The 23020-nt window shown below is 37.7% G+C and overlaps 1 long non-coding RNA gene and 1 other non-coding gene across 2 annotated transcripts; both read right to left on the bottom strand.

Annotated features, from left to right (window-relative positions):
- Window positions 1-593: 593 nt before the first annotated feature.
- Window positions 594-709, bottom strand: LOC144455094 (U5 spliceosomal RNA). Its single transcript, XR_013483757.1, has one exon. It is a non-coding gene; the product is annotated as a U5 spliceosomal RNA (small nuclear RNA).
- Window positions 710-6998: 6289 nt separating this feature from the next.
- LOC110199976 (uncharacterized) lies at window positions 6999-21809 on the bottom strand. The gene is made up of 4 exons (XR_002322129.2): window positions 19461-21809; window positions 19133-19237; window positions 9273-10091; window positions 6999-7469 (listed from the first exon to the last, which is right to left on the bottom strand). It is a non-coding gene; the product is annotated as an uncharacterized LOC110199976 (long non-coding RNA).
- Between the last annotated feature and the right edge of the window lie 1211 nt (window positions 21810-23020).

Here is a 23020-nt window from a genome sequence, read left to right as displayed (position 1 = left end):
TTCGATTTATTTTTTTAAGATAGAGTTTTCAATTTGATGTTTAATTAGGGATTTTTAATTTGTTCTTTTTCTAGTTTTTTTAATTGCATATCCAATTCATTGATCTACTCTTTCTCTATTTTATTAATATAAGCATTTAGAGATATAAATTTTTCCCTAAGTACTATACTGCTTGGGGAATCTAGGTGGTGCAGTTGATAAGAGTGCTAGGCCTGGAGTCAGGAAGACTCATGTTCCTGAGCTCAAATCTGGCCTCAGACATTTAATCAGTCACTTAACCCTGTTTGCCTCAGTTTCTCATCTGTAAAATGAACTGGAGAAGGAAATGGAAAACCACTTCGGTATCTTTGCCAAGAAAACCCCAAAATGAGATCATGAAGAGTCGAACATAACTCAGCAGCAACAATAACTATAGCACTTTGGCTGCATTCCATAAATTTTAGGGTGTTGCCCTCATTGTTGTTACTCTCTTTAATAAAATTATTTGTTTTTTCTATGATTTGTTCTGTGACCCATTCATTCTTTAGGATCAGAATATCAAGTTTCCAATTAATTTTTTTTTGAATTTGTGTTTTTTTATTAACAAAGTTATAAACCTCACTTCAATGAAGCCTCAAAAAATTGGTTAGTAACTCATAATTGTTCCTCTCCATGGAAATCTTTAGTAAAAGGCAAAAGATTTATATGATCTGAAGAGAAACCAGAATATCCCAATTAATTTTTAATCTATGTTTCTATGTCCCTTTATTGAATCTAATTTTTATTGCATGGTGTCAGACCTACACAACCTATGGCCTGTGGACTGCTTATGGCCCCTGGGCCTCTTACAGCATGCCAAAGGATTTCAGGTGGCTGGTGAAAAATGTAGAGGAAAACATCCTCTACATTTTTCGTGGGTTATTTGAAATCCTTTGGCATGCCCGTGGGCTGCAAGTTGTGCAGGCTTGCATTACAGTCTGAAAAAGATGCATTTAATATTTATGCATTTCTACATTTGGTTGTAAGGTTTTTATGCCCTAATATGTGGTCAATTTTTGTGAAGGTGCCATATACAGCTAAGAAAAAAGTATACTCCTTTCTATTCCCATTCACTTTTTTCCAGAGTTCTATCATACCTAACTTTTCTAAAAATTTTTCATCTCCTTAACTTCTTTCTTATTTATTTTATGGCTAGATTTATCCAGTTCTGAGAGGGGAATGTTGAGGTCCACCACTAGTATAATTTTATTGTCCATTTCCTCCTGTAACTCATTTAACTTTTCCTTTAAGAATTTGGATGCTATGCCATTTAGTGCATATATATTTAGTATTGATATTACTTCATTGTCTATGGTACCTTTTAGCAAAATGTAGTTTCCCACTTATCTGTTTTAATTAGGTTCATTTTTGCTTTTGCTTTGTCTGAAATCATAATTGATACCCCTACTTTTTTGTTTTTTACCTTGGCTAAAGCATGATAGATTCTGCTTCAGCTGTTTATTTTTATTCTACGTGTGTCTTTCTGTTTCACATGTGTTTCTTGTGAACAACATATTGTTGGATTCTGGTTTCTAATCCTTTCTGCTATACACTTTTGCTTTATGGGTGAGTTCATCCTATTCACATTCACAGTTATGATTACTATATATTTCCCTCCATCTTATTTTTTCCTGCTTCTCCTTCTCTCTCTGTCTCTGCCTCTCTCTTTCTTCTCCCCCTCCTCACCACCTTGGAAAAAAGATACAAAACTTTTGTAACAAATACACAGTCAAGCAAAACAAATTCCCATATCTTCCATGTCCAAAAATGTTACTCGTTCTGCATATTTAGTCCATCATCTGTTAGGAGGTGGTGGGTAGTATTCTTCATCATCAGTACCCTGGAATCATGGTTGATCATTTCATTGAACAGAGTTCTTAAGTCTTTTAAAGTTTTTGTTTTGCCACTGCTTTTGTTTATCTTTACAGAACTTAGTATAAGTGTATCTTGATCAAAGAAAAAGCTTGGCATACCTCCACAAACAGTCTAGAAAATGTTCCAGATCAAATTTTGATTGGGAAAGCCAAGAAAAAGTCACAGTTGAGTCTTGTTTGCAGCCCAGGGAATCATAGGAAGACAGACAGAGAGGTCAGTTGACTCTGGGCCTGAACAAAAAAATAAGAGAGATTGATCGGTTAAACAGGATAGCTACTCAATATACAGAAGCAAATGAGCACAGTAATATAGTATTTGATAAACCCAAAGATCCCAGATATTGAGGCAAGAAATGACTATTTGATAAAAATTGCAAAGTGGTCTGGCAGAAAATAGACATAGACAAATATCTCACATCATAAACCAAGAAAATCTCAAAATGGGTATAGAATTTAGATATAAAAGGTAATATCCTAAACAAATTAGTAGAGCAGGGAAAAAATTATTTGTCCAATCTATGGATAGGAGAAGAGTTCATGACCAAACAAGAGAGGTAAATAGGATAGGTAAAATGGATACTTTTGACTATACAAAACTAAAAAGTTTTTACATAAACAAAATCAATGCAGCTAAAATGAGAAGAAAAGCAGGAAGCTATGAAAAAAAGTATTTGCAGGAAGTTTCTCTGACCAAGGTTTGATTTTTTAAAATGTAAAGGGATCTGAGTCAAATTTATAAGAATACAAGTCATTCTCCAGTTGATAAATGGACAAAGGATATGAATAGGCAGTTTTCAAAGGAAGAAATCAAAGCTATCAATAGTCATATAACAAAGCTCTAAATTCACTAAAAGCACTAATCCTCCACTAATTAGAGGAATGCAAATTAAACCATCTCTGAGGTACCACCTCACACCTGTCAGATTGGCTAAGGTGATAACAAAGGAAAATGACAAATGCTAGAGGAGTTATGGGAAAATAGGTACACTAATAAACTGTTGGTGGAACTGTGAATTAATTTAACCATTCTGAATCACAATTTGGAACTATGCCCCAAAAGCTATTAAACTGTGTATATCCTTTAACTCAACAATACCACTCCTAGATATATATCCCAAAGAGATTAAAGAAAGAGGAAAAGAACCTGCATATACAAAAACATTTACAGCAGCTCTTCTTGTGGTGGTAAAGAATTGGAAACTGAAGAGATACCCATCAACTGGGAAATGGCTGAACAAATTATGGCATATGATTGTGATGGAATATTATTGTGCTATAAGAAATGAAGAAGGGGATATCTTCGGACTTGTATGGACTGATTCAAAGTGAAATGAGCAGAACCAGGAGAACAATCTACACAATGACAGATATATTGTAAAGATAATTAACTTTGAAAGATTTAGTAACCCTGGTCAGCACAATGACCAACTTCAATTCCAAGAACTCATGATGAAACATGCTATCCACCTCCAGAAAGAGAACTAATGGACTCGTCGGTTGCTAATTAAATAATTTCTTTCTTTCTTTCTTTCTTTCTTTCTTTCTTTCTTTCTTTCTTTCTTTCTTTCTTTCTTTCTTTCTTTCTAAATATGACAAATGTGGAAATTTGTTTTGCATGACTATACATATTTGTAATAGGTTTTGTTTTTCTTGCCTTCTCGATGGGTTGGAGAGTGGGAGAGGAGAGGGAGAATTTGCAGCTAGAAATAAAATAAAGTTGAATTTAAAAAATATTCACACAGTTAAAATAAATGGATAGAGCAAAATTTATTATGCTTTAGCTGAAGCAAAGAATTAAGAACTCTGATCAATCCAATTCCAGAGGTGCAGTGATGAAGTATGCTTCCCACCTCTGATGGAGAGGCAAGGCACTTACGGTGCTGAGCAAGACATACATTTTTCGACAAGGCCATTGTGAGAATTTGTCTTGCTTGACTGCATACGTGTTGCAAGAGTTTTGTTTTTCTTTTTTTATTCAATTAGGGGGAGGACATGGGAGGAAGAGAGAATTAATGCTTGTTAATTGACAAAGAGTAAAATAAAGTTACATGAAAAAAAAACCCTAATGTATTTTTTATACAAATACTCTCATAAGAACAGTCCACCTACAGCATTGTATTGTTTTAAAAATAAATGTTTTTGCTATCTTTCGCTTTTATATCACCTACATTTCCCACAGTATCCTCTCATCTCTCCCTTATAATAAAGAGGAAGAAAACAAAAGTTGCACAAAACTAACCAATATATCAAAAATGTCTGCCATCATATGCATTGTTCCATACCCATGGTACCCCACCTCTACCAAGTAGAATGTGTATCTTCTCCTATCTCTTCTTTGGTACCAAGCTTGGTCATTATAAATTCTCAGCATTCAGTTTCAGTTGGTTTGTTGTTCATTTTCATTCTTCTAGGCATTATGTATATTGTTTTCCTGTTTCTGCTTATTTCACTTTGCATTAGTTCATAAGGTCTTCTCTGTACAGGCATACCTCATTTTATTGCACTTTGCTTTATTGTAGCTCACAGCACAATAAAGATATTGCATTTTTTGCAAATTGAAGATTTGTGGCAACCCTGTGCTGAGCAAGTCTATAGGCACCATTTTTCCAACAGCATGTGCTCATATCTCTCTGTGTCTCATCTTGGTAATTCTTGTAATATTTCAAGCTTTTTCATTATTATTATATAATGGTGATCAGTGATCTTCAATGTTACTACTGTAATTGTTTTGGGGGTGCCATGAACCATGCCCATATAAGACTACAAACTTAATCGATAAATGTCGTGTGTGTTCTGACTGCTATGCCAACCAGACACTCCCCTCTCTGTCCCTGCAATATCTTTATTGTGCTTCAGTTTCGAATTCCAGTAGGTGGAACTACCATCCCATTTTAACTAAAGCAAGCAAAGTACAATATGGTGCCATCACTTCAAGTTCTTTGGCTGAGTTCCAAAGACTCCAATACTGATTCATATACCTGCCCCATGATCCCAATCTCAGAGTGTGACAAAGACTGTGCTTACTTTATGCTGGGGACTATTGCCAGGAAGGGGTTGCTATGCTTATGCATTGTTAGCCCTAGACCCTCTCTCCTTCCCTTTGCTCTTTGGCAGTCCCGCCCTTTGTGAGGGGAAGGTAATGGTGGAGGTCATTTGGTTTTTACAGGTTAAGTATGATACCCCCACATGGGAGGGGGGGAAGCGTTCAGTGTTTCATCAGTACTCCAGGCTTTATGATAACACCTTCCTGATTTAGATTAGCTGGTTGCTATGATGACTGCAGGAGGCAGTAGTGTTTTTATATTCTTTTAACTGTGGAAGCTTTGCCCTTTAAATTTTCTATTAGAAAAGTTCATTTTAATTGCATTTTAAGCCTTGCACATGAATTGATGGACTGAAGAGTTTCCCTTATTATGCAAGCTGAAAAAGAAAAGGGGGTATAATAGATTATGTGTGCTACAGCTACCCAAAAATAACACTCAGAGATTTTCTAGGTATAAAGTGAAAGATTTATTACGTTCTCGTGAGAAGTGGGCGTCTGCTTCATCAGGCAGTCCGAGCGAAGCTAGCGAAGCGAGGCAAGGCACAAAGGCCAGGACAAAGGTTATATCGCCCTAACACAGAGATACCCACCCACCACTGGCTTTGAATTCCCATTGGACAGGAATTTCAGCCTTACAATCTAAAACGAGAAAATCTACCCCAGAAACAAGGAATCTCACTATAATACTACGAATCCTAGCTATCTTATCCTTTTTAGTAATTAGCCATTACCAATGCTGATATAATAGTACAAATCATGTGTTTTCTAGGAACCTGAAACTTAGGCCTATTGAGGCTAGTGTAACCAACCTTGAGTTTGTAACAGTCTAAGAAATTGCTACACTCAATCCATCTGAGAGATCTCACGTTGTTTACATTGTTTCACTCAGTTGAAAAAACCAGAGTCTTGACAAAAGTTTGTAAAAGGAGAGATCTCTTCATTGACTTTCTTGAGAAAGTACACCCCCATGCTGCCTCAGCTGCCCCAAGAGTTTGAGTGCTCTTTGTTCAAGGCAAGACTACATAGACCCCAAGGTAGCAGCCACCCTAACCCCCTTCCCATCGGCTCATTGACTGAGCCTCAGGTATACAATCTATTCGTGTAAAAACTACCCCACCAACAGAGAGAACAAAAAGGTATAGAAATTATGTTAGCACGTTCCCCTTCTCAGAGCCTCACAGTTTCAGCAGTCTTTTACCCAAGGTCATACAACCAGCTAGAGGACGAGATAGACAGGATGCTCCCATGTCTCAGGAATTTCCGCTAACACTATCCAAGAGTAGGAGAGGGAGAAGGCTAGGGGAGGGGGTCTTGCATTCTGAGGGGTCTTCACTTAGTGTTGGCACACATGTGCCACTCAAAAGCAACAGTACCAGAACCATTAACAAGAACTAATGACCCTTTGAGGAGGCTTCACTCCTGAGAGACCATCTCTCACAATTGGGTGAAGGTTTCTGGGGTTAAGACTTAGCCCCCTGGAATAGGTCACATGAGAGCCCCCCTCAATCAGCAGACCCCCAAACATTGCTGGGTAGCATGAAGCTTTTTAAACATTAGCAGAAGTGTGTTGATGTGTTAAGAGTCAGCAAGGTATCAGTCTCACTGGTCCAAATAGGACTTGAACTCAAAGTCTGGGTTTGAACCAAAGAGTCCACATTCATAACCTGGTTGACAAAGGTTGTTTATAGCAATGATGCTCAAAACAGTTTGATTCTATATAATCCTAGTACCTACCATAATACACAGTAGGTACTTACAAATAGATGTTGATGAAAAGGAAAAAAAAGTTTGAGATGACAAAATTGGGGTGTTGCTATGGGCTCCAGGAGAGCAAGTAAGAACTCATCTCCAATTATTCAAAACTCGAGAGATATGAGACAGATATGAAGAACTCTCAAATAAGGGGAGGAGGAAAGAGAGAAAAAGAGACAGAGACCATTTTCCCTGACACAAGAATGCCTACCTTACAGTGATGCATGGAAGCAAGCACCAGACCCAGGAGACGGATGAAGGAGTTAGAGGAAACCCACAAATGCAGAATAAAAAACTTCTGTAACATCTAGTTTGATGAAGTTGTTTTATTGACTTGGCAAGGGTTTGTTTAACCACCAGCTTTTATTTTTTTTCCCCATTAAGTACCTTTATAACTCAGTTACAAAATAACTCTGAGTCCCTTTAGAACAGATACCTGCTACCCTGACATTGATCAAAAAGGGTAATCAACAGTTCTGAGGGGCAGCAAACAGGGCAAGCTTCTACCCCTTCAGGCTGACCTACCTGAAGGGTATTCTTGAGGACTGCAAAAAATTCTGTGAGAGCAATGAAGAGTTTTGTCAAGAAATTTGGGAATAGCACAACCCATAGTCCATTTATTGTCCACAATTCAGTTTCAATAAAGTGTCCAGTGACACAGAGAAGATGTGATCTCCGAGCCTCTTTAGAAGGGCTGGAAAACTGAGAAGTCATGCTTGGTGTAACCTGAGGCAGTTACTAACCAACTACAGTTTTCTTAATCAAAAGTAGTACAGGTAAACCTATAAAGAAACGATTAAAATGTTAAGATCCTGTAGTTTTGTTTTCTTTTAAACAATGATTCTATTTTAAGGGATGCTGTCTTCTTTTTAATGCCCAAATTATCTCAGATTTCACCTTCTCTTTAACTCGTAAGGCATAAAGCAAAAGGTGAGATGATGCCTCCCTCTCCCCAGTCCCCAGCCCTGTGTAGTCTTATGTGACTGAATTCATTTAATGCTTATTTTATTCGCATTCCTCAGCCCCAGAACAATGCCTGGAAACTCCCAACTCCACCTGAACCCCAAGCCCTGAAGAGCTTAACATTCAGCAAGTTTGCTGTGTTCTCCAACTATGGTGCTGTGCTTTGAGACATGAATTGAAGCTTGTTGACATCTTTTTTAAACAATGAAACCAAAACCTTAAGAGGGAGTATGTGATGAAGGAAGAGCCCAGCTATTGTGTAAACTGGGCTGATGTTACCACAATGATGTTAATTAGGTGGGCAAACCAGATACCCAGCTCCAGATATACCCGAAAATACCAAAGGCACTTCCTATAAAAGTTAGAGGCTATCAACACCATGAGGATGTACTTGTGAAATCTCCTGGTTAACTAGCCAAGTAAACAGATGAGCTTGCAGATCCCAGTACTGTGGCAAGGTTAGAAGCAGCTTTAGGAAAAGGAAACTGAGCAGGATCAGACACAATCTGTTCTTCATGTTAAAATGCCTAGAATCAAATTGCTTGCCTTCTCTATGAGGGGGGAGGGACAGGCGGAAGAGAGAGAACTTGGAACTCAAAAAAATTTTTTTAATGAATGTTAAGGGGCAGTTAGGTGGTGTAGAGCACCACCCTTGGAGTCAGAAGAACCTGAGTTCAAATCCAGCCTCAGACACTAGCTGTGTGACACTGGACAAGTCACTTCATCCTATTTGCCTCAGTTTCCTCATCTGTAATATGAGCTGGAGAAAGAAATGGCAAACCACTCTTGTATCTTTGCCAAGAAAACCCCATTTGGGGTCACAAAGAGTTGGACACAACTGAACCAAAAACACTATCCTAAATCTTTACTTTCACCTGATCAATTTGGGACCCTGGGGGGAAGAGATGATTCAAAAACCTCTGATTTTTCTGCTTCATTTCCCTCCAATTTACATTTTTCCCTTGGACATGGACACATGTAGGACAGACTGATTTTCTCATCCAAAAGGACAGATCATAAAACTAAAGAGTATGTGCATTTTTCAGTTTATAATAGAGCACATCAATGGAACAGAATGTGGTTTGACTCAGTTTCTGGAAATACTCATGTTTTCAGAAGGCGTAGAGGAATGTGATTGATATACTCAACTCTTTCTCTGCTAAAAAGTGGGGGTGGCTGTTTCCTCATTCCCTTGGATTTGGAATATGATGCCAAATTCTGCCATAACAAGGAAATTATGTTGCAAAAACAGTATCTTTCTAATGCCTTCCCCATCTGCAAAAAGCATGAATCTTCATCCTCCCGGATAACCCAGGAGAAGCGGGTCAGCTCCCAAGCTACAACATACCAAGGGACATACACCCACCAAATGGGGACCAAATCCTCTAATCCACTACCCCCCACCTTTAGTCTTGCTTCCTCATTTAAGGGTCCCATTGACCATTCCTCTGCTCAAACCTCACTTCTAGCACAAATGTATAAACCTGAAAGGGCCAGAAAGGTGCTGACTGTGTTAGTTACATCCAGTATGTCTTTTGCTTGAAGTCTGGGTTTGAACCAAGGGAAGGAGTCCAACCTTACCACTTAGTTGATCAGGGCTGTTTACTGGTTATGATACTTACCAGGGAAAAACAAACTTCAGCCGGTAGTAACTTTTCGTCTCCAGAATTCCCAAACACCTGAGGTACAAAGCAGCACCAAATCTGATTCAGATGGTAGATAGGGATCCTCCACTCACTGGTAAAATACTCAAGGGCTGGCAGATACTGCATGAATAGATGAAGGCCAATGCCTGATTGGGGATGTAGCAATCCCTGGAGATAACAGTTCACATTACCAATGAAGATCAAAGGGTTCTAAAAAGCATATACCATTTCATCCACAGCACAAAAAGTTACTTTTGAACAGTTCAATAGATTCCCATTAGGTCTCTTTCACAGTCCTCAATTTTTAGTTTCACACTGCCTGGTACTTTGGGTATCCAGTCACCAAAATCTCCCTACTCTGGGGAGCATATGTGTGTAAAAATGTATAGGTGGGGAGGATATGTCCAGGACATATCCAGGACAAGGAAGGAGGTAGGATTACACCCCACCCCTGAAAGTAACAGGGCAGAGGAGGCAAGAAGACATTCACATGAATTTTTCCTTGCTGAGATGCAACCAGGATTCTATTAGTATCTGCAGTATGTCCTTCTCACAGATGAAGTCACAGGCAGGATTCATATGGCAGAAGTCATAATAGAACAAGCACAGTATTCCATGGTTCACCAGTTATTTTGATTTCTCTGAGCAGTGTCAGTCTTCAAGGACTGACTGAGAAACCAGAGCCTTATTTCCATTAACTTGAAGCCTGGATGTCTACAGTACCAAAATGGAATGATGGTGTTCTTCACTTGTATCCCTTGACACAATGATGTTGATCAGGATTCCATTAAAAATCTGATGAAATATGATGGGAAAAATGGAAATCAAGGCCTAATAGGTATCAAAATATTAATAGCAGTGTTTTTTATGACAGCAAAGAATTGCAAACCATGTAAACAGCCATCAATGACTAAACAAACTGGTGCATGAATGTATTGGCATATCACTGTGCTGTAAGAAGTATGAAGTTCTTAAGAGACTTATTAAGGTTGAACTGTTTACATTCCTCCATGGAAAGATGATATTTATAACTCATGAGACCTTTGTCAGTATTACGGTAGTTAGAGGGAAAAAATTATATGTATGTGTGTACAGATAGATAGATAGATAGATAGATAGATAGATAGATAGATAGATAGACAGACAGACAGACAGACAGACAGACAGACAGACAGATAGATAGATAGATAGATAGATAGATAGATAGATAGGTAGATAGATAGAGGGCACAGGGTGAGTTGAAGATTAAGGGGTCATATCTGGAGAATAAAATTAAGGGATGAGAGAGGATTATACCAGGAGAAGAAGAAAGGGAGAGGTAGAACGGGGTAAATTATCTCACAAAAAAAAAAACAGAAAAGAAAAGGCTCTTACAGTGGAGGGGAAATAGGGGAAGGTGAGAGGTAATGAGTGAATCTCAATTCCCATAGGATTTGGCTTAAGGAAGGAATAACATACACATTCAATTGGGTATGGAAATCTGTCTTACCCTACAGGAAAATAAGGGGAGAAGGGGACAAGAGAGCAGGGGGATGATAGAGAGGAGGGCAGATTGGAAAAGGGGGTAATCAGAAGCAAACACTTCTGAGGAGGGACAGGGTCAAAAGAAAGAATTAGAATAAATGGGGGGTGGGAAAGGATTAAGGGAAATAGAGTTAGTTTTTCACATGTCTACTATGGAAGTGTTTTGCATAACTGCACATGTATAACCTATATTGAGTTGTTTGCCTTTTCAGTGAGAGTGGGTGGGGAGGGAGGAAGGGAAAAATATGGAACCCAAAGTTTTAAAAACATATGTTCAAAAAAAACTGTTTTCACATGCAACTGGGAAATAAGAAATACAGGAAATGGGGTACAGAAGTCTATCCTGCCCTACAGGAAAATAAAAGGGGAAGGAGATAAGAAAAGGGGGTGAGAGATAGAAGAGAGGACAGACTAGGGGAAGGGGTATTCAGAATGCATGTCATCTTGGGGTGGGGGGAGGGGCGAGATGGGGTGAAAATTTGGAATTCAAAATCTTGCGGAAGTAAATGTTGAAAAATAAAAATAAATAAATTTATATTTAGAAGTATGAAGTTCCAAGAAGCATGGAAAGACTACATGAAGAGAACCAAGAAAACCAATAGACACAATGACTACATGAACACAAAGAACAAAAAGGAAATAAACTATGCATAATGACCAAGTTTGGCCATGGAAAAAGAGATGAAAAAAAATGGACCTTCTACTCTTTGCAGAGGATCTGGATGTGGTATTGCATACACTGTCAGACATGATCAACATGCTGGTTGACTAGGAAATGACAGACACTTACTAGCTGTGGAACCCTGGGCAAGTTACACAAGCTCTGTTTGCCTAAGTTTCTTTGGCTATAAAATGGGGATGATAATAGTATCTACCTCCCAGACCTGTGTTTTGAGGATCATTGGAGATAATATCTGTAAAGTGCTTAGCACAGTGCCTGGCACATAATAAGCACTATATACATGTTAGCTTTTTTTTTCCTGCTGAATTTTTATTCCTTGTCCTATTAAAATCTTTATACAATAATAACAAAGAAAAACAACTTTGAAAAACTTTAGAACTCTAAACAATGCAATGACAAACCATGATTCCAGAAGACCATTTAGCACTGTGCCTGGCACCTAGTAAGTGCTACATACATGTTAGCTCTTAAGATCTAAGATATCCACCCTCCTTCTGCCAGACAGGTAATTTTTGGACCTGGCCAATGTGGAAATTTGTTTGGCTTGGCAATGCATATTTGTTATAAGGGTTTTTCAAATTGTGGAATTGGGGGAAAGAGAAAAATACTTGCTAAAAATAGATAATGCAAAAATTAGAAAAAAGGAGAGAGTTGAGTATGAACACAAAAGAGATTCCAAACATTGTGAAGGAACCAAAGAAGCACATTTACAGGTGAGATTACTTAAGTGAAATGAATAGTCACAAAAACATAAATTACTAAAATTGACAGAACAGGAAGTAGGCAGCTGAAATAAATCAATTTCAGATAAAGAAATATGGCAAATAATTTATGAACAGTTTAATTAAAAAAGTATCTTGGCTTATTGGGTTCACAGGTGAATTATTCCAAATTTTAATAAAACTAACAATTCTTCTATTATATAAATTGTTTTAAAATATAGAAAATAAAAGTATATTGTCATATATAATATGTAAATATATACATAAATACACACATATAAATGTAATATGTTGTCATTATATTGTGTCATATTATTATATACTGATATAACATATAATAATATATAATAAATAAATAATATAAATATATAGAAAACAAGTAACTAAAGTCCAGATTTTAAAACCAAAGATAACACTGATAAATAGGTATAAAAATATTAAGTGGAACAGCAGCAAACAAAATATAAAAACACATAAAAAATTATTCACTATAATCAATAAGAGTTATCCCAGGAATATGGAGATGGTTCAGTATTAGAAAAATGATCAATATATATCACAGTGTTTCAATAAGGAAAGTTTCAAATTAGGAAATCCTAACAGGAAATAGCTGATAAAATGCAGTGTGTATTCATGATTTCTAAAAAATCCTTCAAAAGAAAAGTAACATAGATTTTTTTTTTCTTAACATATTACATTGCATCTATGTGAAATTCCACCAACATTATAGGCAAAGGAGAGACATTAAAAAACATTCTCATTAAAAACTGGAACAAAGAAAGGGTGGAGCGATGAAAATGTAAACATAATAAACTCATGCATTGCTGGAAGTACTTCACCCTGGTGCAATATTTTTGAAGAAAACACTTGCTGTGACCCTATAATCTCACAACTATGAAAGTATCCCAAAAGGAGTAATGAACAAGAAAATAAAATGATTCATAAAAAGATTTTTATAGTACATTTATAAAAACTGCATGCAATAAAAAGAATCTCACAAACAAATGCACTTCTGTAGAGAAGAGTCCAGTTATCTCCATCCAAGTATCCCACACAAGGCAGGCAAGCTAGTCTGAAAAAGAGAGACAGGGCAGGCAGCACATGCCAGGCAAGTCAAACTACTGAGCATCATCTTCCCTCAGACCATGACGAAGACAGTCCAGGACCCTGAACCCAAGAACTTTGGGAATGACCATGCTTCCAGCCCAGTCCCTTCAGCCACCATCCTGGAAAGCAGCCCCTGGGGAGATGCAGCCTGGCCACTGCTCATGCAAATGTTACAATCACAGTTATGGAAAGCCCAGAAAGGAAATTCTTGCTACCAAAATCCTTGGCACTGTGGAAAAGAAACTGATGTGATTTTATCAGTGGAAAGTGCATTAGAGAAGCATTACCATCTGCTTTATACAATAAAGCACAACACTCATTCCTATTAAAAAACACTTAAAAGTGTAAGTACAAATGTATTTTCCCTTAAATTTTAAGAAGCGTTTACCTAAAGCCATTATCAAACATTATTTGTAATACGGATAAGCTAGAAGCCTTCCCAATAAGATCAAGCGTATAACAAGGATGCCCACTGTCACCAATATTATTCATTATTGTATTGGAAATCCTAGCAATAACAATAAGAGAAGAAAAAGAAATAGAAGGAATCAGATTGTGCAATGAGGTAATAAAATGATCTCTTTTTGCAGACAATATGATGATATACTTGGAAAATCCTAAAGATTCAACTAAAGTTAGTTGAAATAATAATTTTAGCAAAGTAGCAGGATATAAAGTAAACCCACATAAATCATTGGCATTTCTAAGTGTCACCAACAAAATGCTGCAAGAAGAGAGAGCAAGGGGCAGCTAGGTGGCTCGGTGGATAGAGCTCTGGCCTTGGAGTCAGGAGGACCTGAGTTCAAATCTGACCTCAGACACTTGACACTTACTAGCTGTGTGACCCTGAGCAAGTCACTTAACCCTGATCGCCTCAACAACAACAAAAAAAAGAAAGAAAGAAAGAAAGAAAAAAGAAAAAGAAAAAAAGGAAAAAAAAGAGAGAGTAAAAGACACCCTGTTTAAAATAACTCTAGAGAGTATAAAATACCTGCGAGTACACTTGCCAAAACAAATCCAGGAACTATATGAACAAAATTATAAATAACTTTTTATACAAATAAAATCAGATTTAAATAACTGAAGAAATATTAACTGTTTATGGGTAGGCAAGGCCAATATAATTAAAATGACAATTTTACCTAAATTGATTTATTTGATACCATCCCAATTAAATTACCAAAAAACTATTTTACAGAGTTAGAAAAAGTAATAACAAAATTCATTTGGAAGAACAAAAGGTCAAGAATACCAAAGAAACTTAAAAAAAAAAGTAAAGGAAGGAGGTATAGCAGTACCAGATCTTAAACTGTATTATAAGGTAATAATTATCCAAGCTACCTGGTACTGGCTAAGAAATAGGAAGGTAGATAAGTTAGAACAGAGTAGATATACAATTTGCAACAGTAAGTTACTATAGTAACCTTGTGTTTGACAAGTATAAAGACTTATATGGAGCATTTTTTCCTAACAGTTGTTCATAGTTTTGATGTCTTTAAAAACTTTCTATTCATATCCTTTGACTATTGGGAAATGGCTCTTACTCATATAAGTTTCTTTAGATCCTATTTCAGTAAGAGGTAGCTAGATACCATACGTATAAATCCAGAGGATACCTCCAAAAATCCTGGAGTCCTTCCTATAGGTAGAATTGCATTCAAATCATCCTTGAAAGTTACCTTAACATGGCACCTTCATAAAAATTGACAATGTATTAGTACAGGAATAAAAACCCTACAACCAAATGAAGAAAAGCAGATACATCAAATGGCTCCTTTTCAGACCATAATGCAATCAAAATCATACTCAATAAAGAGCAGTGAAAACATAGATTAAAAATTAATTGGAAACTAATCTAATCCTGAAGAATGAGTGGGTCAAAGAACAAATCATAGAAATAATTTTATTAATGGGAATGAAAACAATGAGACAACAAAGCAAAATTTAAGCAGCCAAAGTAGTACTTAGGGGAAAATTTATGTTTCTGAATACTTAAGTAAATAAAATAGAGAAAGAGGAGATCAAGGAACACTAGGTTACTATGGTCATTGAGTCCTGTGTCTTGTGTACCTAACCTATTTTACTGATCCACCACTCCATTTCTTAGCCAGTACCAGCTAGTTTTGATGACTGCAGCTTTATAATATAGTTTGAGATCTGGTATAGCTAGACTACCTTCTTTTGCATTTTTTTTTCGTTAATTCCTCTGATATTTCTTCAGTTGTTTAGGTCTGACTTCGTTTGTATGAAAAGTGTTTTGTAATTGTGTTCAAACAGTTCCTAGGTTTGCCTTGGCAGGTAGACTCAAATATTTTATATTGTTTACAGTTATTTTAAATGGAATTTCTCTTTCTATCTCTTGCTTCTGGGCTTTGTTGGTAATATATAGAAATGCTGATGATTTGTGTGGATTTATTTTATATCCTGCAACTTTGCTAAAGCATACCATGATATCATCTGCGGAGTATTCTAATTCCTTCAATTTCTTCTTCTTCTCTTACTGCTATGGCTAATATTTCTAGTACAATATTGAATAATAGTCATAATAATGGGCATCCTTGCTTCACCCCTGATCTTACTTGGAAGATGGTAAACTTAGAAAGCCCTACAGAATCAACTAAAAAACTAGTTGAAGTAATTAACAACTTTAGTAAAGTTGTGCAGGATATAAAATAAACCTACATATATTATACAGATTGCCAACAAAGTCTAGAAGGAAAGATAGAAAGAGAAATTCCATTTAAAATGATTAAAGAAAATATACAATAGTTGGGAGTCTACCTGCCAAGACAAACCCAGAAAATACATGAACACGATTATAAAACACTTTTCACACAAATAAAGTCAGTCTAAAAAGTTGGAGAAATATCAATTACTCATGGGTAAGCTGAGCCAATGATAAAAGTAACACTTATACCTAAATTAATTTACTTATTCAGTGCCATAACTAATCAAACTGCCAAAAATTATTTTATGGAGCTAGAAAAAATAATAACAAAATTCATCTGGAAGAACAAAAGGTCAAGAATATCAAAGGAAACAATGAAAAAAAAAGTAACCGTACCAGATCTCAAATTGTATTACAAAGTGGTAATGATCAAAATAATACATACATACACACACACACACACACACACACACACACACACACACACACACACCCCTCCTTCCTCTGAGCCTTGGCAAAGGCTTGTCCCCCATATCTGGAATGCGCTCCCTCCTCATCTCCACCTCTCAGAATCCCTAGTTTCTTTCCAAATCCAGATCAAATACCAGCTAGTACATGAGGTGTTTCCTGATCTGCCCCCCCAGCTGCTACTGCCTATACCTCCAGATCCTGTTTTTAGTTTGTATGGATACATATTTGTACATATTGTCTCCCTTCCTACCCCCTTTCCAGCCACCCAGAATGTAAACTCACAGAGGACAGGTACTGCTTCATTTTGTCTTTGTACTGCCAGTGCCTAGCACAGTGCTGGACATACAGTAGACACTTAATGTTTGGTGATTGAAAACTTGAACTCAGAAGAATCAAGCCCTTCACAGTAGAATCAAGTCTCACAGATGCAAATGGCATTTTTTATATGGGGCCTGCTACCCATGTCTAAGTTGCAAACACTGAATACTTAGAAGAGGACACAGAGACTTAAAGAACCAGGTCATGTCCCACTAATGCACTGTTGGAGGAGCTATAAATTAGCTCAACCATTCTGGAAAACAATTTGTAATTCTGGGGGGGGGGGGAAACTAGCTCATGTGTCCAGGAAGAAATTACTTTTCAGGCCTATGGAGAGGGAAAGCGTTCATGATCAAACAAGATCAGAGAATATGAAGTAGGAAATTTTAATTACATGAAATTAAAAAGTTTTTATGCAAACAAAACCAATGCAGTTAAAATGAGAAGGAAAACAGGTAACTGGGGAAAAAATATTTGCAACAAGTTTCTCAGATAAAGGTCTCATTCCCAAGATATGTAAAGAATTGATTTAAATTTATATGAGTAAGAGCCATTTCCCAATAGTCAAAGGATATGAATAGAAGGTTTTTAAAGACATCAAAGCTATGAACAGCTGTTAGAAAAAATGCTCCAAATCACTAAAATTGGAGAAATGCAAATTAAAGAATCTTTGAGGTTCGGGGCAGCTAGGTGGTGCAGTGGATAGAGCACCGGCCCTGAAGTCAGGAGGACCTGAGTTCAAATCTGGCCTCAGACCAAACACTTGACACTTACTAGCTGTGTGACCGTGGGCAAGTCACTTAACCCTAATTGCCTAAAAATTTAAAAAAAAAAGAATCTTTGAGGTTCAATTTTATGCCCATCAGATGGGCAGAGTTGACAAAAGAGGAAAATAACTAATTGCAAAGGGGCTATGGGAAAATGGGCGCATTAATGTACTGCTGAAGCTATGAGTTGGTCCCGACATTCTGGAAAGCAATTTCGAACTATGCCCAAAAGTTACTGTGCATATCCTTTGACCCAGTTATACCACTACTTGTCCTATATCCCAAGAGATCAAAGAAAGAGGAAAAATACATATATGTACAAAAATATTTATAGCAGTTCTTTGTGGTAGCCAAAAACTGGAACCTAAAAGAGTGCCCACTTATTGGGGAATGGTTAAATAAAATATGGCATATGAATGTAACAGGCTATAAGAAACGGACAGCTTCAGAAGAAATTGGAAAAACCTCTATGAACGAATGAGGAGTGAAACAAGCAGAACAATTTGTATAATGACCACATTATAAAGAAAATCAATTTTGGAAAATTCTGATCACAGGTCTAGAGGGCTGAAGATGACACTTGCTATTCATCTCCTGACAGAGGGATGATGGCCTTAATATGCAGAATGAGACTTATATTTTTGGACATGGCCAATTTGGGAATTTGTTTAGGTGGACGATGCATGCTTGCTGTGAGCATTTTCTTCTTTTTTAATGTTCAACTGGTGGGGGGGCTGGGGGGAAGAGAAGGGAAAGAACTAGAAGAGAAAGGTAACAAATGCTATTCTTTAAAATGTTTTTTAAATTAAAGAAAATCAGAGAAGAAATAGATAAAATGATAACAAGGAATAAAAGAGATAAACAAAATTAAGAGCCAGCCTTTTGAAAATGCCAGGAAAGTTGAGAAATCATTAGCAAATGATCAAATAAAATGGGTAAATTTAATTATCAAAATAAAAAAATAAACAAGATGAATTGAAAGTAGAAAGGAAACAAAAGCAATGATAGGTAACTATAATGCACAACTATATGCTATCAAAACTTGGAATGTCACAGGATCACAAAATTCTGGGACTAGAAGAGACCTCATAGGCCACTGAATCCAGTGTGTATCCCCATATATAACAGAGCAGTGATCATCCTGCCTGGGCCTGAGGATCTCCAAGGGCTGAGAACAAACACATCACCTCCCCAGATGGGCCACTGTACTTTGATAACTCGAATTGATAGGAAGTTTTTCCTGGACATCAAACCTAAATTTACTGCTTTGTAAGTAACACTCACTGTTCCTGGTCCTGCCCCCTGGGATCAAAGAAAACAAATCCATCCCTCTTTCACATGACAGCTTTTGAAATACTGGAAGATAATTATTTATTTCCCCTAGTTCTCTTCTCCAGGCTAAACATCCCCAATGCCTTCAACCAATCCTCATATGACAATGTACTCCAGGTTCTTTACCCAATTGGCTGCTCTCCTCTGGGGAGCCCTTCCTAAACGCCCTTCCTAAACTGTGGCACCCAGGATGGCATGTAATACTACAGAGGTAGTCTCATCAGGGCATATTATACTAATGTTACCTGGGAATTAGCTCATCTCAGTCAGATCACATGAACTCATGAACAGGGTAGGAACTCCAAATGTCTCTTTATACTTCTGTCACTTCCAGGGTAAAGATCATTCTCCTTGGCAGAAACAAACAAACAGAAGAAAAATAAGAATTGAACAGCTCTGTAGTCATTGAGCACAAGCAGTAAGCCAGTCCCTTCTTGGATTTTCTTCTTATCTCCCAAAGAGCTTAAAACATCCTTTTTATCATAGTGTCCTTTTCTTCCCTCACTAGCCTCAGCTCATTCTGACACTACTTTTACTGGACCATACCACAATCTAAAGTTCATCCTCGTTTACCTGCTCTTCTTTCTATCTTCTGTAAATATCTTTTATGACTATAAAGGGAGGAGTTCTCTGAGCATCCATCTTGAGCTCTTCAGATAAGTCTCAGTTCTTGTCATGGGAATTTAATTTTTTCTGTCTTCAGAATTTCTTTCTTGTGGATTCCCATCCCTCCTGGGCTGACTTCAAAAGAAAAACTTAGAGGAAATAGATGATTTCCTGCAAAAATATTAAATACCCCAAATTTTTTGTTAAATAGGATGGCAGGGGTAGAGAGATACAGGGAGATATTTCAGTTATGGAAAAACAAAAGATATCAATAAAAATTTATTTTAAAAACACATATAAAATACTCAAATTAACAAAACAATAAACAGTCATTAAAGCAACCCAATTTCAGAAAGAGAAATCAAACAAGACATAAATGAACTACCAAAGAGGGGGGAAATCCTGGTCCAGACAAATTTATGAGTAAATTCCAAACATTTAAAGAACAAATATGACCTATGTTACAAAAATTATTCCTATAATTGAGAAAGTAACCTTGACAACTATGGTTAAAGGCAAAGGTCCTAATTAAGAGATAGAGGTGTATATAAAACATAATAGGCATTTTCAGTAAATCAATAAATTGAAGTTTTTCTATAAATAAAATGAAAGTAGCTAGCATAAGAGAAAGGTTCAGGAAGGAAGATATTTGCATCAAATATCTCTAACAAAAGTCTGTTTTCCAGGATAGACAGGAAATGGACACAAACATAGAGAGGTCCAAGAGCCATTCTCCAAGAAAGAAGTGATCAAAGATATAAACAAACAACTTTCAAACGAACTGCAAATTGTAACCAACTATATAAAAGAATCCTCCAAATCACTAGGAAACATGAATTAAAACGTCTCATATGTTTCCCCCAACTCCCCATACAGAGGCAAAGAATAAAACAGAGACAGTCAATGTTGGAGGGTCTGTAAGAAGTCAGGTATATTTTATGGTGAACTGTTTTGGAAAACTACTTGGAATTATGTGAGAAAAATCAATAAATTGTTGTATCCTTTTGACTCAGTGATCCTGATAAGGGGGCTTGTGAAGTCAAAGACCAAAATACAGCAGCACTTCCTTTGATAGAAAAAAAAAAACAACTAGACAATGGAGAAATGGCTAAAAAACCTTTAGTAATTATAATAGAGATTTGTAGTTTTATATACAATCTTCTCCTATTCCACAACGTATATGGAAGTGTTGATTTTGTTTGGTTTTTAAGTTCACAACAGAAAGAAAATGAAAAAAATTGTGTATAGACATAACAGAATACTATTATGTTTTGATAACAGATTTTCAAACTTTTTCAATTTACTGACTGGTTTTGCTGATTTTTCTTCTGGCTTTTTTTTTTATTCTTTATTACATGTGAGGGCTCTAAAAGGAGTGAAGGGGAGAAATACTGGGAGAAATTTAGAGGATATAAAAATAGCAATAAAATTTATTTTTAAAAAAGAAACAGCATATATGAAGAATTCAGAGAAACGGAAGGATGAACTGTTTGAAGTGATTGTAAAGGAAAATAAGCAGAACCAGAAATAAGAACAACAAACACAGTAACTAAAATAACCTGAGCAAAAGCCACAGCTGAATAATTAATAATAATTAAATATAAAAAATTAAATATTAAATGGAATAGTAATAATTACTTTAAAAGGGCAGCTGAATTCTCCTTCAACGTAACAACCAAAATCAGTCCGGATAGACCGTAGATCATAAATTAGGACTCAAAGGGGCTTTGGATGCGATTTCATCCCACCCTCTGGACCCCCTGGATTTCTAGACGACGAAATGGAGGGCCATAGAGGTTAAGTAACCTGATTTCTTTACTTTATTCGAGAGTGCACACTGTATGTGAGAGGTGGGAAACTACAGATAGAGAATATTCTTTTCCCTGCTCTTTTCATCTCCTTTTTTGCCTTTAAACTGCCTTCTTTTTAATCTGCCTATTAATATATATGTTTTATCCCCTTTCTTAAGTAGCTAACTTACCCCCATCAGAGGTCACCGTTAAGTACATTAGTCCTTAGGTAATTAACCCAGAAGCACAAAAAAGGACTTGCCAAACCGGAAGAGTTAATATGTGCATAGAGGGCCCTTTGCAATCTCATCCATTCTTTTCCTGGATCAGCACTATCAGCAAATCTTTTTACCACCACTTTATAGACAGGGAAACTGAGGCCCAGGCACAGAACCTGGGGCGGTAAGAGGGGCAGGCCGGGGTGGACCCAGGCTCAGGCTCAAACTCAAATAGGACGGCAAGAAAGGCCCAGGATATAATGAAGTCATTCCCCACGCATCGGAGAATCGAGGGAAATTGAGATTTCCCTCCCCCACCCATAAGGCCCGGAGGGTTGCACCTCCCACCCCCCCCCAAATGCCCTCAAATGCCCAGGGCATGTAGAAAAAAGCAGAAAAAGATTTTTCTCTGAAAAAACCCACCCCAAGGCCTACCCTGGCTCGTGAGGCCTAGAGGCCTCGGCGCCCTCCACACTCACCTCCGCCAGGAAGACGTGGTGGCCACTGGAAATGCTTCGAGAGGTGGGAAGGGCCACCACCCCAAGCACGGGGTGCTAATCCGCGACCCAGGAGCTGCCCCCTCCCTCAGCCTGCTGCCCCTCTAGGAGTTCCCGGCGGTTCCCCTCTCCCTCTCCCTTCCCATCCCCTAAGCAGAGAAGGGAGAAAGGAGATGCTGGGTGATGAGGAAGGAGGGGTGAAGGGGAAGCAGCAGGGGTGGGGTGGGAGGCAGGGGAAGGAGCTCTAGACTGGGCTCCAGCCTTAGCTGGCCACTGGCACTAACCGGGTGACCATTCTCAAGGGCCTGTCCCCTCTGGGCTGCCTCACTCTCCCCCATCTGTAAAACGAAGGGGTTGGATGTCCCTTCTAACACCGACATCCCATGATGGGTCTCTTTGGAACATTCCTCACTGAGAACAGAATTGTTCTCCCACTGGAAGATGGCACGCCTTGCTCCCAGGCTACTTTGGCCCCATTGTGTGTCCCTCTCCTCCTTATCCCATCCCATCCTGGCCCAAGCCCCATCTCAGCTTTGTACTGTAGATGTTAAGAGTGAGGCTGAACTGCCCCATTTCAGCTCTGATCCTTACCTGATTAAGAACACTTTGAAGGAATCAAACAAATGTTATTATCCAGTTAAGATACCAGAGCTAAAATAGGGCAGTTCAGCCTCACCTTTATGTACATAGACTGGATAACCCTAAAGGGATCAATACTTGTTAGGAAGGACAGTGGAAGCATATGGCTAGGGGAAGCTGAGTGGCCTTGCCCTACAACACATACAGAGCCTGTAATTCCCTGTCCCTGTGATGAAAGCAGGGAAGGGTGAAGGGAAGGAAACAGTGAAGTAGGTGCCGATATTATCCCCATTTTACAGTTGAGGAAACTGGGGCAAGCAACGGTTAAGTGACTTGCTCAGGGTCCCACAGGTAGTGGCTGTGACAGGATTTGAACTCAGGTCTTCTAGCTCTATCCATAGCAGGACCTGGCCACCCCCATTTGATACCACACTGCTTTCAAA

The sequence above is a fragment of the Phascolarctos cinereus genome, unplaced genomic scaffold, assembly GCF_003287225.1.
Source record: "Phascolarctos cinereus isolate Bilbo 61053 unplaced genomic scaffold, phaCin_HiC Scaffold_8;HRSCAF=390, whole genome shotgun sequence".
In the NCBI taxonomy this organism is placed as follows: domain Eukaryota; kingdom Metazoa; phylum Chordata; class Mammalia; order Diprotodontia; family Phascolarctidae; genus Phascolarctos; species Phascolarctos cinereus.
This window is presented reverse-complemented; position numbering and strand designations above follow the sequence as displayed.